Source organism: Leguminivora glycinivorella, chromosome 7, assembly GCF_023078275.1.
Source record: "Leguminivora glycinivorella isolate SPB_JAAS2020 chromosome 7, LegGlyc_1.1, whole genome shotgun sequence".
Classification (NCBI taxonomy): domain Eukaryota; kingdom Metazoa; phylum Arthropoda; class Insecta; order Lepidoptera; family Tortricidae; genus Leguminivora; species Leguminivora glycinivorella.
The window spans coordinates 21,854,504-21,868,000 of NC_062977.1; the positions used below are offsets into that span (position 1 = coordinate 21,854,504).

Here is a 13,497-nt window from a genome sequence, read left to right on the forward strand (position 1 = left end):
CTCCTATCTCTCTCGCACGCACACAATTATATAGCTGTCTCGCTCGCAGTAATGTTGACGCATAGTATTGCATACAGCAATAAAAACTAGGGCTCTGGATACACGTGATTCACGCCGAACCGTAGCTACGTGATCTTAACACCGGCGGTACTAAGATCACGAATTTCACGAACACGGCAAGGTACGTACCTCGTACGCACGTACGTACGTACTTGCCTTAGCGCCCGGATTCACGTGACACGCCGCGGGCCGTGACACGCCGCCGCCCGAACTAAGTTCGTGTGCAGAGCTTCGGGTGGCGGTTCCGTTGGGTACTTATCGTACGTTTTGTAGATTCAACTCGCCCGGGAGAAAACCAAATCATGACTATTATTGAATTATCACTTAATACCTATAGACTTAATACTGGACGAAAGTTTTTTTACATATGAATTAAACTTATATTTATGTTTTGCTTCGATTTTTATACAATACATATAACTAGCGGCCCTCCCCGGCTACGCACGGGGATTATGATAAAAATTGTTATAATAAGTTATCCGTAAAAGATAGACATATGCCATCGCGGACTTTTTTGTAGACCTATTAGAGAGACACAATTTTCCAATACATTATTTTTATATAGCTCAAACGGTTTCGGCAGCGTTTTCGATTAAAGCTCTCAGCCAGCGGGATTTTGTCCAACTCGATTAAAAAATATCGTCATATTTCAACCAATTCAAACAAAACTTTAACAAATTATATACCTAAACTTTCCTCAAGAATTACTCTATTCATAAGTGAAAACCATATGAAAACCCGTTCAGTAGTTTTTGAGTTTATCACGAACACACAGACAGATGCGGCTGGGGAGTTTATTTTATAAGAGAAGATTAAGTGATTTATGGCGTAATTCTGTTTCCGATTTTATTGAAATTAAAACTAGCAAACTGTCCGATGCCTTACACTATATACCTGTATGGTAAATGTCAACCTGTGTTACGTTACTAGGGTGTGCAAACCGGTTAACCGGTTAACCGAGACTTTTTGGCCTCTGTTAAAAACCGGTTTTTATAGTCTCTAACCGGTTAATAACCGAAACTGTAATTATTTTTCAAAATTTGGAAAATTAGGCATTAAAAGGTTCAAAAATACGTAATTACTTAATGTTTTGTAATAATAAAGATTTATTCATTACTTTTCATTGACAACATTATTATCTGTAATGATTTTATTTTAAAAATTAGTCCCGAGTCTACTCAATTATACATTTTATACAATACAGTAGAGTCCGGTTAGTATATTACGACTCCGCATAGACCTAACGTCCAACCTCTTACAACGACATAAGCACAGGTATTTATTTGATTTTCGTATGTGATAGTATGAAAGTACATCCGTTTATTACGACTCCGATTTTAACGACCAGCCGCTTTTTACGACACATTTTACACAGAATCCGTCCGTCAAGTCCGGTTGCAACGACGAGCGACAACGTTTTTAGTTTTACTAGTAAATTGAGGAAACAAAGCTACTTCCACCCGAGCACGGCCCCCTGTCTTGCCTACAACAAGTAGCAAGATTACATTGTGGCCATGTAACTTTTTGAAGTATTGTTTTTAAAATTTTAACAATTTGTTCGCCTCGGGTCTAATCTTATAAGCTAAATAGAACCCAATTTGTATTTTTCGATTGCGTATAAACTAGCTTTACTTACAAATGATGAGCAAGTACGCATACTAAAAAGGACTTTTCTAACTAAACAAGTCACAATAAAATAAGGTATTAATACTATGATAATAATACCCTGTAAATAAACCTATTGATTGAAATGTTTTAGTATAATAGAGATGTAAATATTACTTTTAATTAAAAGAAATGAAATTCGTTTTGTACGACATCCGGTTAGTACGACGTAATATCAGCGGTCCCTTGAGCGTCGTTGTAACGGGAGTCTACCGTATATTTCAAACTATATTTTTTAAAAGAAAGGTAAAATGGAGATCTTGGTTTTCTTACATCAATTGCTTGTATTACTAGGGGCTCTGGGAGCTGTAGACATTCAAACCACACAAGCCTTTTTTAGCAATTTCCGCATTTACCAAATTTCTAAAAACTGGATAAAAATGATCTTCATCGTGCAAATAATACCTGCTACGATATCATCAACATCAGAATTCTTAAAGGTAATGGTAATTATTGCGTAGTAGGGCCATTTACTAAAAATCCTCAAAACCGGTTAATACCCGGTTAACCGGTTTTGAAGGAAAAGTCTCGGTTATTAACCGGTTTTTTAAGTTAACCGGTTTTTGCATACCCTAATCACGGTGCACGGATAAGCCCATATTACCACGTTAACGCATGGTATTTTTCAACCACTCAACAGATAAGCTTAACAAAGGATAAGGTATAGTCATGGTATAGTGCCATTTTACTAAACATAAAAGTAATATTTTAGTGAAAGTATAAGCATTTTTTGAATTTGTACTCGAAGCGTCGGTTGTAGCGTAGAGACAATGCTAACAGTGGTTATTTAATAATAAGTCGAATTTAGAATTATAACTGTTGAAAACCTTTGGATAGAGTAAAAAACTCAAATGACTGGAAGGAAACTTTATCTGAAACGGTTACCAAATCTAGCAGTTGCCCTTACAAAAGGTTAACTGCCCATATCGTTGGTATTTTAATAACCACTTCTAAATTAAGCCTATCGGAAACTTACATATTAATATTTGAAAAACCGCAGTATTGAATATAAATTTTAATTCAAAAGTAATTAAGATATAACCTCACGATACCTACATTTTTATTCATAACTTATAGAGACTGCATCCGATCTTATCTTCTCTCATGAAACGCCGCTGGCGGACCGAACGGGCGTGTCACGTGAATTCGTACGTACGTACGTACGGATCTACGAACGTACGTACCCTAATTTCACGTGATTTATTTTCACGTGACGAACGAACCAGAAATCCGTTGCCGTGTATCACGGCAACGTGCGTACGGCTACGTGTTCACGATACACGGTCACGACCGGGAGCCCTAATAAAAACAGGCGGGGTCAATGTACGAGATTCTTCGTGCTTAGCGTCCTTACTTCGAAATATTTTTTACAATGACTAGCATACCACAACACAAATTTTGTTTTTTTTTAAACAAGGCTTAATAAGAACACGTTTTTTGCATAGCTACAGCTACCAATAAGACAATACATTTGTTCACCCAATAGGTCATATACGTCTTGCTTTTATGAAGAATTATTAATAATTTTTATTGTTCAATTCACGAGGTCTCTTTTTAGGGCTCCTCTTACTACAATGTATCTATTTTAAATGATCATTACATAAAAATGTAGGTACTTAAAGTAATTGGCTGTTGTAAAAAAAAAAATCTTCACATACGGGACATACGATGATACATTTGCACCACGCATAAACATCTTACAAGTTTCTGTGGCGCATCTTAGTTCTTAAGGTTTTTGTAATTTTCTTAAAAGAAACAGTTTAAATTAAAAAAAAAACATTTTTTTTTATTTAAACTGTTTCTTTCAGTCATTTTTTAAAGAAAGTAAGTATATGAATACCTACTGAGCGCACAAATGTATTTAATATTTAACAATCTAGGCTTATTACTATCTAACGTTGACTTTATTAAACGCCATTTTGGTGAATATATCACCCGAATTAATCCATACATTATTGCCAAGCGGCCATGGTCGTACAATACTCTAATTTATCACCGATTTTATGAAAAAGCTACGATTACTAATAAATATTTTCATGATGTAACAATAACATGTTTTAGAGTTACTAACATTAGGGCATAATTGCGTTCAAACTTATTAAGGTGGTATTTTAACGGTTTTTTTATATGCTATACTATTTTCAGTACAGATGGTTTTTTTTTTACGCACTAGTGCGAGATGTGATATATGTATATCCGGTCGAAATTTCGGAGAGCCCATTTGTACTGAAAAACTTCGTACAATACACGTGCGAAAAGGAAATTCGTAACTCGTGTCGATTTAAAACACTCCCTTCGGTCGTGTTTTAATTTATCGCCACTCGTTTCGAACTTCCTTTTTTACGCACTTGTATCATAATGTACTATTAAATCTATTGAGCCTATGTAGGTCGCTTTTAACAAGCACATAAGTGACAAAGATTGATAAAAATGTGTGTCCAGGGTACCTAGCCAATGTCGCAATGGCTTACGCTTTGTAAGCGTATCGTAACTAGAGTGTGGCTAATGAAATATTGCCCCAACTTTTGGCGGGAAATTCAAAAAATACTAGGGCTGGTCACACTTGGTATAGTAGGAGCCCTAGATTTTTTGAATTTCCCGCCAAAAGTTGGGGCAATATTTCATTAGCCACACTCTAGCTCTACCTACGACCCTTCTGTAGTGACGCGACAGAGCCAGACTGCGTTGCGACCGGCACGTATCGTCAACGATTGTGACTTCTCTGGTAATAGATAACGTTCCTAATAGGACACTAAACATAAGGACTATAAGGGCATTTTCAAAAATTGGGACCCCAAATTAGTGAAAGTTGTTAAGGTGGCTCGCCTAGGTTACCCGAAGCTCAGGCTGCGTTAGATGGCGTTAATCTGCAAATTACCAGTCTTATTTTTTTTGTGGAGTCGTACAGGCATTTATATACTTTCAATTATGCTTCGCGAACATTTAATATTAAAGTTGACGTATTACAACAAACATTCAACTTCTCATTGTAACGTTAATCCCATCAATGTAGATAAATTTACTATTTTACACTATTTTAAGTACCACTCACACATACAAACAGTGTTTTTGTATCCCTTCTAGTCGAAAATTTCACGCGGCGACAGCTTGTTTAAATAGCCTTGCGGTAAATACGTGCCATCGCATGATTTGCATGGAAGTACTGGGTTCGAATCCAGGACTTTTTCTCTTTTTTTTTTTAACCGCCTTCCAAATCTCAAAGGAAGGGGTTTTCAATTCGTCTGTATTTTTTATTTTTTTTAATGTTTGTTCCTCGATATCTCCGTCGTTACTGGACCGATTTAGAAAATTTTTTTTTGTTTGAATGTATATGCATACAGATTGGTCCCATTTTTCTCAGAACCCAGTTCTGATGATGGGATCCTGGAGAAATCGAGGGAACTCCTCAAATCTGAAAGGCATAAATATGGTGAATTTTGTGTTTTTAAAGGAACAGCATCCATTTACGTACGGAACAGTGACATTTGGTGCAGTGGAACTCCTGATGATGGTCAGAATGGAACTCCTCAAATCTGAACGGCACACTTATAGTGACTTCCCATACAACCATTTCAGTCGCAAAATCTTCAAATCAGTAACTAACTGTCAAATGTGACATAACGCGTGGTAACGTCGTGCGAACAATGCGACCGTATTGATACAATAACAAAATGTAGTCGTCGTGTGCACTCGTTACGGTAACAAAATGTGTACGAATTTGTGGCTGTCAATGTCACTGTCAGAATGACTTTTAACGACACTTTATTAGTCGACGTTTGCACACATAACGGTAACAACATGTGGACGAATTTGGGGCTGTCATTGTCACTGTCAGAACGGTTTCTGACAGTGACATTGTCAGAATTTGTACACACATGTGTAGGTCTGATTACCGAACTGCTCCTAAACCACTGTATCCGCAAATGACAATCTGAAATACGAAGGTTTCTCAAACTATCTTGTGAAGTTGTGGACTGGTTGCTTTGAATCATTTAAATATGAGCGAATTAAATAATAATAAACGACGACGACCATTTAAGCACTGTTCGACATTTTATAGAAATGTGGGAAAGTTAAGAAAAGTGCAGAATGATAATACAAATAGATAAGCACTTTATAGTTACTTAATGTATTAAATATATAATTTTTAATTCTTATTGATAAAAATGAAGTGTAGTGTTGCTTTACACAATAAAAGTAGGAACCAAATGAAATAGAGTATTTACTGTGATATTAATAGAATTTCTGTTGCGCAATGATAGTTTTTTCAGTACAGATGCTGCTTTTTTAACGCAGTAGTGCGAGCAAATCAAGCAATGATTCATTTCTTGTCTGGTCGAAACTCTTAGCTTAGATTTAGGTACTGAAAATCGTCGTACGATACACGTGCGAAAAGGACATTCACAACTCGTGTCGATTTAAAACACTCCCTTCGTTCGTGTATTAATATATCGCTACTCGTATCGATTTTCTTCTTTTCCGCACTCGTATCTACAAGTATTTTGTTTGGGTTACAAAAAAAACACATTATTTACTCTACTACGTTTTATTTATGTCTCTTTAACATTACAAATTTGTAGACACTTATCTATACAAAAATCTTGACAAAAGAAGTACAGATCGCTGAAATTAATGTTGATAGTAATATTAATGACGACTACTTCAACAAGTGTCAATTGTGAAATGCCGCAAAATACTAGTTGCTCTATAGAAGACCATAATAATATGATCCCCGATCCTTTACAACCCAGCAGCTCGGTACGCACGTTACAATTTTTTTTAATCTTCTTTAGTGAGGGCAACTGAGTACGACGGCATATTTAATTGTTTATAAAGTTTGAGGATACCTGGAAAAAAATATTAATAAATATTCACTGCTTTCGGTCACGCGTGTACGCTGCGACCATTTTGCGACCGTTTGTCGACAGTTTGGTGACCGTTTGGCGACTGTTTTTTACATGGAATATTACCGTCTTAATCCATATTTTAACAACTTTATTGGTTTTCTAGGCATTATTTTTATTATTTCAGTATAGTATATGCACCGGAGCACTAAAACTTCACCAATCAATATACATAACACGCAAACACCGAGTAGTCAATAATATTATTACTGGTTAAACTGAGGTAAATCGATGGCGCGTTGATAAATTTAGACTTATTTTATGAAATCACTCGAGCAATTTAATTGGCCATGGTAATTAGCCCACATTATATTACAAATGCAAACAATATTTATCTTTAACAAATTCTTACGCCATTACATTTTAATGTCAAATGATTTTATTTCTTTTTTACTTTGACGTCTCTGACAGTCGCCATTTGAAAATAATGAAATGAACGAATGATTTTGGGAAAGTAGTCGCCAAACGGTAACAATGTGTGCACGCGTAGTGCACACTTCTGTCACTTCTGTGACCATTTGTGCCTGTTACCAATCGTCCCCATTTGGGTCGCCGCGACTAAACGTCGACCGTACTGCGACTAAGCATTGAGACCCGAAGACCTGTGTGTACACAAAATAGGAGGATTTGCGTAGGAACGGCGACCGATTATGGTTATATGGGTTTGGTATTTTTATAAGAACAGCATGCACTTACGTCCAGAACAGTGACATTTGGTGCAGTGGAACTGCTGATGATGGTCAGAACGGAACTCCTCAAATCTGAACGGCACACTTATAGTGACTTTGCTATTTTTATAAGAACAGCATGCACTTACGTCCAGAACAGTGACATTTGGTGCAGTGGAACTGCTGATGAAGAGTGAGCCGCCTCTGGTTAGAGTTCCGTTCTGATAATCATTCTCATCTGTAAGTACTTCAGAATCATCCAGATTTCAAAATTGGTTCAGAAATGACGGAGATATCGAATAACAAACATTAAAAAATATACAGACGAATTGATAACATAATCCAACATTTGAAAGTATTTATCACCAGAACCCCAAAGGAAGGCGGTTTTTTTTTTCTTAAAAATTATTTAATACTACGTCGGTGGCAAACAAGCATACGGTCCGCCTGATGGAAAGCTGTCACCGTAACCTATGGACGTCTGCAACTCAAAGAGTGTTGCATGCGCGTTGCCGCCCCATTAGAAACTTGTACACTCCCCTTTGCTGTGTGTGCACAGCAAAAAGGAGTGTACAAGTTCAAAGGAGGGTTTGGGTTGCCGACGACTCAAAGGACAATAGACGGAACAAATTAGTTCCGTAAGTCCTCCCGTCGTCAGCACCCCGCACCCTCGTTGAGCTCTGGCAGCCTTACTCACCGGCAGGAACACAACACTATGAGACACTATTTTTTGTTTTATTTAAATATTATATTTAGCGAGGGTATTAAAAGTTGTGTTTTATATCTCAACTTAATAAATAGAAAATGAAAATGACAATAAAAAAATCAATATGTTCTCTAAGATAAAATTGATACCTTCGGCTCTCTATTCTTGCTCGGTCAATAAAAAATACGAAACTTATATCCAAAAAAATACAAAAAGTTTATAGAATCCTGGGATTCGAACGCAGTTTCACGGCGTGACAGGCGACTGATCACCAACGACGCCATTACATAACACGCTGTTACCGACGAAATTAGGCTATACATATATAATTATTTAAATATAAATAATAATGTCAAATCCATACTAATATTACAAATGGGAAAGGGTATGTGTCTGTTTGTTTGTCCGTCTTTCACGGCAAAACTGGAGCGACGAATTGACGTGATTATTTAAGGGGAGTTAGTTGAAGGGATGGAGAGTGACATAGGCTACTTTTGTCTCTTTCTAACGCAAGCGAAGCCGCGGGCAAAAGCTAGTACAGATCGGGTAGCATGGTCGCGCGATAGACGATAAAATATCAGGCCGTCCCTGTCGCACTATTAGTAAGTGCGATTATAGGGACGGCCAGATGTTTTATCATTTATCGCGCGACTATATTAATTGCCTGCCTGGTCCAGATTATGTTGATGATAATTTGATGATAATTATTATTTGTAACCATTTAGTTAGTCTTCAGTTACCGCGATAGTTACTCATGAAATAAAAACTATGAAAACGGATTAAATCGCGTATAATGAGTTTAAAATTCATCCCGACGTTTCGAACACTTTACAGCGTTCGTGGTCAACGGGTGACTGAGAAAAAATTACAATGTGCAAAAGCTACCCATATTCTTGCTATTATATTCTTGTATATGTATAACCATTTAGTTGTTGAAGAAAAACATTCACACAACAACAACATAGGTCAACCAGCTCAGTAAATGCAAGGAGTACAGCACATTACTAATACTATGCCCACACTATGACCTATGTATAATGTATTATACCAGACGTGTAATATTTTATTTTATAAACAAAGGCATAATAAAGGATTGTATTGTATTTTTGTATGAAAATAAAAAATAGGAAAGCAATATAGTAATAGTCAAATATTCCATTAAAAAAATAAAAAATACTTAATTAATCCATAAAAGTTCAAATGATTAAAAAAAACTTCGGACTCGAACCCACGATCTTCTGCATCATAGTCGGTCGTTTGACCGAGACGCCATTTCGATTTACTTAGCAGTGTCGAAATACACGATATGTATCTTTGTTGACAAAATGCGTCATTATTTCTGAGTCTGCTTGAGTTAACTAAACCAATATCTTTAAATAATTACTTGTCAAGAGCCAAATGTCACTGATGACAATGTCAACTAAAAATGGGCGAAATATGACGGCTCTGTGTCTGTACACAAAATTTGGCACGCACATTTAAGTAAAATTAATAAAAAATTCACATGAATTTGTCCATGATTTCTGTATCAAACAATGTATTTCATTCACTACCGCGACGACGGATAATGTATAGTAGATGTATGCGCATATTTTAATTTAGTTGTAGTGTGCGGTGACTAAATAAATGGTAGATGTTTTTTGTATGGAAAGCGAGCCACCTTAACAAAAAGTAACTCGGCGGGCGTGTGGTCTAGTGGTAAAGACGTTAGCCGCTTAAGCTGAAGACCCGGGTTCGACTCCCGGCTCGGCCACCAGTGGGCCTTGCCGTTTTTTCTTTCGTGTATGATATCTATTTCAATTTATAAAAAGTAACTCGTTAATTAAGTTAATTTTTGTTAACAACTGTCACTAATTTTGGGTCTCTATTTCTGAAAATGCCCATAAGGAACCTTCTCCATACAAGAAAGGCTCATACGACCTTAATTACATTATTATCATTTAAGTAGTGTCTTTTATTATATTCCTCCAATACAAATAGGCAAAGATATAAATATCATTATTTATCGTGGCAGACTTAACGATTGACTTTCATACGATGAAATAGAGACCTCAAATAGGTATATACAATAATATTTTCTAAAAGTCACGTCTCTGTAGAGTCAGCAAAAGAATTAGATGAGGATATCTGCATACATATTAGCATGCCGATATGCGAAGTTTAAAACTTTGCTCACGATACTTAGATTGTATAATCTTTACTAACAAATAGGTCTGTACAGATTTTTCTAAATCTTTTTTTTATTTACTAGGTTGATGTTGATCAAATTTAAAATGGTGTTTATAGTTTTTAAACATTATCGAGTATTTTTAAGATTATTTTTTATTTTTACCTACATTTAACTAAAATTTATTTTATTACAATCATTATTTTATTATGCTCCTACTCCGTAAATGCTCTTGGATTAAAAAAATCAAGTCCAATAAACGCCTAATAATAAATCATTATAATGTACTTATTAGGTATTTAGGTATTCTGCATGGTAACATGAAAACCGCAAATTAAATTCTAAATAAAAATACTAAAATAGCAGACAACGCGATAAGTACCAAAAGATAAGCTGTAACATTGCCTAAACAATCTATCATTTTGATGTCAAAACCTAAAGTAAAATAAAAATACACAATTTATTTTATTTCACTTGATAAAACGCAATGTTATAGTCAGGGACCAAACGACCTCTTTTGCAAAAAGTCGTCGACATCTCTTCTAAATACCTAAAACAGGTATGGATGTGTTCCTCGTTCTGTCCAGATTACGAATTGACCTGTTTTAGTTTAAGGAGGGGGGACGGGTTGAGAAAAAGGGGAAGAAAGATGGCGGCCGACCATCATAGATATTTATTCACATCTCGAGTCCTATAGCACCAATCTGTTCGTGCGAGGTGTCATTTGAAAGCTTATTAAACCTACTTTAATTGTTTTTAAATAACTATACTCATAAAAGTAACCGTTTACGAAATATTTTAAAATATGTGTTTTTTATCGCGCATGAATTGCACAAGTACTAGTAAAAAATGCGTCTAACTCAATAAACAATAACTTTACCGCAATTGATGTTATTATAAATTTTTTGCATCTATTCATGCTCTTTCTAAAAATATAAGTTTCATTGGTATATGATAATATATAACCATGTAATTACGAATTTGGTGTAGCAAGAGTCACTCTGCCCGGTCGCAGAAATGGGCGCTGACCGTAGTAAAGTATTCAATATTTTTGAGGTCCTATTTTACGGATCCATATGCGAGTGGTATCGTTTCAAAGCTAATTAAATCTACTATATTTTTTTATAAATAACTATAGTCATTAAGGTAGCTGTTTAGAAAATATTTGAAAATATGTGTTTTATAGACCATGAGTCGCACAAGTACCTACTGGTAATAAATGCTTCTTAATCCATAAACAACAACTTTTCCAGAATTGATGTTCATATATAATTTACGTGGAATTTCATGCGCTTTCTAATAACATAAGTATTATTGGTGTATGATATTATATAACCAAGTAATTACAAATTTGGTTAAGTAGGAGCCACAGCGCCCGGCCACGTATGGATGCTGACCGTCGCCAAATTTTCTATATTTTTCAGATCCTATTTTATTGAACAGGAATCTTTTGAAAGTATATTATGCGTACTATCATTATTTCTCAATAATTTTAGTTGTAACTGTAGTAGCTAACAAAATATTTGAAAATATGCATTGGAACCGATGTGAGTAAAACATGCTTCTAGCTCAATGAATTATATTTTTCCGCAATTGATATACTAACAAAATAAACGCCAAAATTACCTTAAACCTTTTCAAATAATAAGTTTTGTCAGTATTGCATAAACAATTAATGTTAATTTATCCATCATACTCACTGCACACCGTTATATACATGGATGACCATTTTCGTTGCCGTTTTCATAATTTTTAAGATTGTATCTTAGTGCATGACCAATAAACAATAACTTTACCGCAAATAATGATATTATAAGATTTACAGGACATTTCATGTGCTTTCTAAAAATATAAGTTTTATTGATGTATGATATTATACAACCAAGTAATAACGAATTTGGTTTAGCAGGTGTCACTGCACCCCCGTGACGTAAATAGGTGCTAACCGTCGCCTAATTTTATGTATTTCTCAGATCCTATTTTAGCGATCCATTTGTGACAGGTATCATTTGAAAGAATATTTTACGTACTATCGTTACTTTTTAATAATTTTAGTCGTAATTGTAGAAGTTTACAAAATATTTGACAAAAAGTGTATTTTTACTGTATATGAATAGCATTCGCACTGATACGAGTGAAACATGCTTCTAGCTCGATAAATTATATTTTTCCGCAATTGATATAATAACGAAATGAATCGCAAAATGTATGGTCTTTACAAAAAATGAGTTTTGTTAATTTTGCTTAAATATTTAATGTTAATTTGTCCACCATACCCACTGCGCACGGTCAATCGTCATATAAACGGATGTCCACCGCCGTTGCCTTAATTTTTTCATCATTTTACAGATTTTATTTTACTGATCAATTAAGTATACACCGTGTTTCACTTAACACTAAAAACCTGAAAACACTTTGTTCAGAATCGAGAGTAGAATCGATTGAGCTATATCTTGATGGGGGTAATATTTTTATTTAAATTAGTATTATTAGTTATTTTTTTTTGCCCATTCTATTGTACTCGTAATACAACATTTTGTATATCGCATTGATAGAGGTTGTTTACCTTTTTTTCAGTATTTAGGGGTATTAATACTGGCTGGTTACTTGGACGATTATTTTTTCCGCTACTAGTTTGACGTTGTTTGTCAGTTTAATCTTAATGTTTATCATAAGTCATAACAAATTGAACTCGTACGTACCTAATTACAACCTTGTCATTTTGAATATTGAGTTTATTTGCTTACTGCGATTACCTGTCCAATTTGAAGTTTACTGTGACAAAGCTTTAAAGTGTCTTACAGTGACATCTTAGCTGTCTATTGGTAAACCTTATGTCGTTGCAGTATCGTACACAAATAAATAGTCTTATGGTTTATGATGGTAGTTAGCAATTATTTTATTGAGTGTAGAGCTAAAAGTCAAGTAGAGCTGTACAGAAAATTAAAAATTCAATTTAAAAAAAAGTAACGATCAGATTAAAAGATGAATACTTTAGATGAGTTTAAAAAAATAAAAATCAGTTGGGGTGTCTGAGGTTTTGAGTGATACCGGAAACACCGTGTATAAGTAAATTCGATACGTGATAAATTGGGTATATTTATTGTGAATATAGATCAGTGAAATAAAGTCTGAAAAATCATGAAAAAAGGTAACGACGGTGGACATCCATTTATATGATGGTGCGCAGTAGGTGAGCTGAACAAATTAAAATTAATTATTTATGCAATACAAACCAAACTTATTTTTTGTGTAAGTAATTTTTCGTTTATTTTGTTATTATATCAATTGCGGAAAACTATAATTTTTTGACCTAGAAGCGTGTCT

General features: G+C 34.9%; 1 non-coding gene across 1 annotated transcript; it reads left to right on the plus strand.

The window, feature by feature from the left end:
* Window positions 1-9,684: 9,684 nt before the first annotated feature.
* Window positions 9,685-9,756, plus strand: Trnak-cuu. Its single transcript has one exon. It is a non-coding gene; the product is annotated as a tRNA-Lys (tRNA).
* The last annotated feature ends 3,741 nt before the right edge of the window (window positions 9,757-13,497 follow it).